At 42.3% G+C, this 5,303-nt stretch overlaps 2 long non-coding RNA genes across 2 annotated transcripts; both read left to right on the top strand.

The window, feature by feature from the left end:
* Window positions 1-932: 932 nt before the first annotated feature.
* On the top strand, window positions 933-1,578 carry LOC147644284 (uncharacterized). The gene is made up of 2 exons (XR_015270846.1): window positions 933-1,020; window positions 1,204-1,578. It is a non-coding gene; the product is annotated as an uncharacterized LOC147644284 (long non-coding RNA).
* A 2,744-nt stretch (window positions 1,579-4,322) lies between these two features.
* On the top strand, window positions 4,323-5,069 carry LOC147644283 (uncharacterized). The gene is made up of 2 exons (XR_015270845.1): window positions 4,323-4,629; window positions 4,729-5,069. It is a non-coding gene; the product is annotated as an uncharacterized LOC147644283 (long non-coding RNA).
* The last annotated feature ends 234 nt before the right edge of the window (window positions 5,070-5,303 follow it).

Raw genomic sequence — 5,303 nt, 5'->3', positions numbered from 1 at the left:
TATGCCCTTGCAGGGTATTATAATTTCAGTCAGAAGTTTGCAACGCAGTGAAGGAGGCACCTCCGACTATATAAAGTATATATATTCTCATCAGGATCAACAGCCGAGTCGATCTAGCCATGTCCGTCTGTCCGTCTGTCCGTCTGTCCGTTTTTTTTCTACGCAAACTAGTCTCTCAGTTTTGAAGCTATCTGAATGAAACTTTGCAGTTAGTCTTCTATATACTCTCACTCGTATATATGTCGGAACGGGCCGGATCGGACAACTATATCATATAGCTGTCATAGGAATGATCGGAAAAGTTTTACAAAAAAAATTATAAAATTTTTAGTTTTCAACAGAATTTGATCAAATTTGAGATATAGCCATATTATTCTACAATTTTGTGTAAAATTTTATGAAAATCGGACGACTATATCATATAGCTCCCATAGGAACGATCGAGAAATTAATTCAATTAATAAGTATAACATTTTCAGTTTTCAACAGATTTTCATCAAATTTGAGATATAGCCGTTTCATATTATTCTACAATTTTGTGTAAAATTTTATGAAAATCGGACTAATATATCATATAGCTCCCATAGGAACGATCGAGAAATTTGAAAGGAATGAGAATGGCGGTGGCTGTTGTCGGAAGACTGACAATCGCGGTGGCGACAACATTTTTAGTTTTCAACAGAATTTAATCAAATTTGAGATATAGCCATTTCATATTATTCTAAAATTTTGTGTAAAATTTTATGAAAATCAAACGACTATATCATATAGCTCCCATAGGAACGATCGAGAAATTAATACAATTAAATTTATAACTTTTTTAGTTTTCAGCTGATTTTCATCAAATTTGAGGTATAGCCATTTTATATAAGTCTTAAATTTTGTGGCAAATTTCATAAAAATCGGACGACTATATCATATAGGTGCCATACAAACGATCGTTTGATGTAGAGGAAAAATGCAAATCTGTGGCTGTAAAACTGCAAATATAATATGTATAGGTGAATGAAATGAAAGCAGGTATTACTTCATTGTATTTTAACACAAATATATATAATTTATATTGTATGGATTCCTATTCATAGAAGTTCTATCTGCAAGGGTATATAAACTTCGGCGTGCCGAAGTTAGCTTCCTTTCTTGTTATTTGTATTATTTATTTTATATAAACGTTCCTTGTAATATTAATATCTCCTTTTATAGGTGGTATTTCTCCACTCCCGGCGAGAGCGTGGCCCTAGCCAGGGATGCGCTTGCGCCAAGGCTGCGATGTTGGGGGACTTAAGAAGCTAGCGGAGGAGAAGCACCTTAAAACATTTGGCCTCAAACGGCCCCACGACAATTACTCCCTCTTTAGGGTCCCTAATCCCTGCTGGAGCTCCAAGAGAAATCTAGGGACAGGGGTTCACGACCAAAAGAAAACAAAACAAAAGGTCAAGGAAACACCATTACCGGGCTTCTTCCCCGTTCCCCCCTTTGGTCACAGCTCCTGTGTTGCACCAATCCCGGACCCGGGATACGGCCAAGCGGAAAACAGAGACAACCTTACAAATACAGAGACACAAAATACGAACTAAACTATCCTAACCTAATTGAAATTTAAATTTAAATTTAACTCCGGTAGGGCCCTCCACCCGGAACGGACTCACCGGACTAGCCCTTGGCGGCTTCGGCGTCGGAGCGGGCGGCACGCTGTCCTGGCGACTCTGGGTTCTCAACTCGGACGGCGCTGAAGCGGCGGCACGGGCGGTGCTAAGGCGGGGCACTGGCGGCGGCACTGGGCAGCGCGGAGGCGGTGTCCACGGATCGGCACCGAAGCGGCGGCACTGGGCAGCGCGGAGGCGGTGTCCACGGAACGGCACTGAAGCGGCGGCACTGGCGGTGCTAAGGTGGCGTGGGCGGCGGCGCTGCGGCTCCCAACTCGGACGGCGCTGAAGTGGCGGCACGGGCGGTACTAGGGCGGCACGCTGCGGCTCTGGGCTCTCAGCTCGGGCGGCGGCACTGGGCAGCGTGGAGGCGGTGTCCACGGATCGGCACTGAAGCGGCGCACTGGCGGTGCTAAGGTGGCGTGGGCGGCGGCGCTGCGGCTCCCAACTCGGACGGCGCTGAAGTGGCGGCACGGGCGGTACTAAGGCGGCACGCTGCGGCTCTGGGCTCTCAGCTCGGGCGGCGACACTGGGCAGCGTGGAGGCGGTGTCCACGGATCGGCACTGAAGCGGCGCACTGGGCAGCGCGGAGGCGGTGTCCACGGATCGGCACGCGCGCACTCTCAGGCAGTCAACGGTTAAGATTTTTTTTGTCCTTTTCGAAAAATAACCTCGCGCCACGTTTCTTTCCAAATTTTGACTCCCGTTTTTTTTCTCCTGCACCTCCCTTTATTGCCTCCGTTCCCAAAGCTCCACGCCGTTACCTTTTTTTCTTTCCTCCTTGCCCTTCCGAGAGAAAGGGTAAAAAACCTTTCTCTTAAGCCTGCTTTGAAAGTTCCCGGTTCGCTCAGCTTCCTCCTCCCCCCCTGGGACCACCGATCCTGCCTCTCTCTATCGATACATCGATAGCCTCTTCCCCTCCGAACTCCGAAATGCAACAAATACTAAAGGAATAAAGGATCAAGTATTTCTAATTGGTGCGTGGAAATTGAGCTGACTCAACAAGTCAGCACTTTCCACTTCACCATGAATGAGATTATAGAAAAAGGTAATGCCAAGCACAGTTCTCTGGTTGGCTAAGGATGGTAAGTTAATTAGGAGGAGTCTATTAATCCCGAAAAAAAGTTCTTTTGAACCGACTTTATGCATTTACTATGCACGCCGTACTGAGGGCTCCAAACGCAGCATCCATATTCTAAGATAGGACGAACTAAAAAGGTATTAGGATTAAGTAACATAGGGGTCATTGAATTCCTTCGACCACCGTTTAATAAATCCAAGCACACCCCTGGCTCTATTCACCATAGACGAAATATGATTAATAAAGTCAAGTTTTGGGTTCAAGGGGACGTCCAATTCATCAACAGAATTAATTCTTTCCAAGGAGCAACAGTTCAGCAAGTAAGTAGAAACGAAACGAGTGAATATCATTTGCTTGCATTTAGAGCGGTTTAATAAGTTTACATGGCGCCATGTTTGAAAATGATTAAGATCTGTTTGCAAGTCCGACTGGCAGGCGAAGTCCTTATATTGCACACAATGCTTGACGATATCAGCACTCTGGTAAGGTTTCCAAATGGCTTCTTTGCTGGACGCCAGATGTAAGCCTTAGGGCATTGGATAAATTGTTCTTAAAGAGGACTTTTTGCGTCCTGCCATTCAGATAACTTGAGATCCAACAAAGAACATCAACTAGGAATTCTATTAAATCGAGTTTCCAAACAAGAAGCGAATGGTTGACAGAGTCAAATGCTTTACTGAAATCAGTATAGATTAAATTTTTCTGAAAATTATTAGGGAAGTCCTTTATAATATAGGAAGAGAGCTCCAAAAGATTTGTTGTTGATATTCGCTTATTAAAACCATGTTCACATGAAGAAATAACTGATCTACAAATGTAATGCAAGATAGGAGTTATAATGTTTTCGAATAGTTTAGGGATGGCCGACAACTTAGAGATTCCTCTATAATTGCTGGCATCCAATTTGCTACCTTTTTGTGGAGAGGAATAATAAATGATTCCTTCCAAATAATGGGAAAGTGGGAGGTTTCTAAGGACAAAGTAAAAAATTTCTGAAGGGGATAGCACAGGGCGTCGGCACAATACTAAGCACACAGCCGGGAATTCCGTCGGGACCTGGCGAATAAACTGGCTTGACACGATGAAGATAGGGATGCAGAAACAGCGATGTGTGCGTCAATCGATGTTTTCGATGTTAAAAAAAAACATCGAGTGAAACATCGATGTTTCTAAAAAAAAATGGAATTTAACAATATGACTAGATTTTATTCGAGATCTGTGATATCAGGACTATCAATAGTATTATTGAAATGTGAATTCTTATTGTTAAATACAAGCTTGTTCACAGAGCCTTGTCCCGCGGTCACTAATGGTTTGTCCAGCTTTGCTGAATACTCTTTCCGCTTCGCATGACGAGGCTTGTTTAGACAAGTATTTGGCTGCTACCAATTTTAAAGAGCAGTGATCAGTACTTATCTATAATAAAAATGGTTACTTAGCATTTTCCGCTTAACAATTTTAAAGTCTTTCCTTCCAATATTTTAAAGGGTCTTCATTTTCGCCAAGGTTCTCTTTTTCGGAGCCATCGATGGTTCCGATGATTTGCAAACATCGATAACATCGATGTTTCACTCGATGTTTCTGCACCTCTAGATGAAGATCTAAAAGGAGAGAGCTTTCGTTTAGGCTAGGACAGAAAATTAAGTTTGATTTGGGTATGTCGTAGGAATAAGTCTGGTGTAAATACGAAAAGTTTGAATAAGTTGTTCGATAAAACTGCGAAAATAGTTCGGCTATTGCCTAATCAATATTTGGGGAGCGGGGGCTGCTGCCGAGAGCCCGTTGCGGGTAGTTGGGGTCCGTTTACATGCTTACCACATTTTTTTTCGCCCTCAGAGACTAATTTAATAGCGTAAGGCTATTAAATTGGGTGTCCAGCGCCAAGAACAATGACAGACGATGGTAAGATCACCTGCATTTATGCATTCTTGCACGTTTTTGAGAAACAGACGACCTTAGAGGACATTATAATGACTTAACACTGTACTTTAACGTTTGTAGATAAAAAGAGAGAGCGTTGGATAAGATGAGCAAGATAAGAGGTGCAGAGGCACAGCGAGAGCGTGGGAGCGAGAGAGCGTGGGAGACAGAAAATTAAATCGCATAGCAGTCAAAAAGGAACTAAAAGGAATGCAAAACATAAATCGAGAGCGAAAGAAAAAACAACGTTCACTTGGAAAGATAAAAGATTAACAGTTAATAATTTTATGTATTAATAGGTAAATTAGTTTATTTTTACCAGTTTTCGGCTACTGCCGATGATCTGACTTCATATTTGCTGTCGTTTTCGAAGAGATTCGGAGCAGCGGTTCCGACATTAAAGTTAGATGAAAAAAATAGTATTTACCGAATCTAGTCTTGTTGTTGAAATCAATGCTTTCTCAGCTCTAACGACAGCTGCAGTGTTCATAAGTGTTTTATATATTAATATATTTTTGACATTTGTTCTCTGCTTATTTGGTGTGTATGCAAAATATTTATAATTTGATTCTAACATATGTATGTACATATGTATGTACATACAATGTGGGAAAATGTGAATGGCAAAACCAATCCATGAGTCTGTTACGTCCGTT

The sequence above is a fragment of the Drosophila serrata genome, unplaced genomic scaffold (assembly GCF_035046125.1).
Source record: "Drosophila serrata isolate PLE 108 unplaced genomic scaffold, ASM3504612v1 contig_202, whole genome shotgun sequence".
Taxonomy (NCBI): Eukaryota; Metazoa; Arthropoda; class Insecta; order Diptera; family Drosophilidae; genus Drosophila; species Drosophila serrata.
This window is presented reverse-complemented; position numbering and strand designations above follow the sequence as displayed.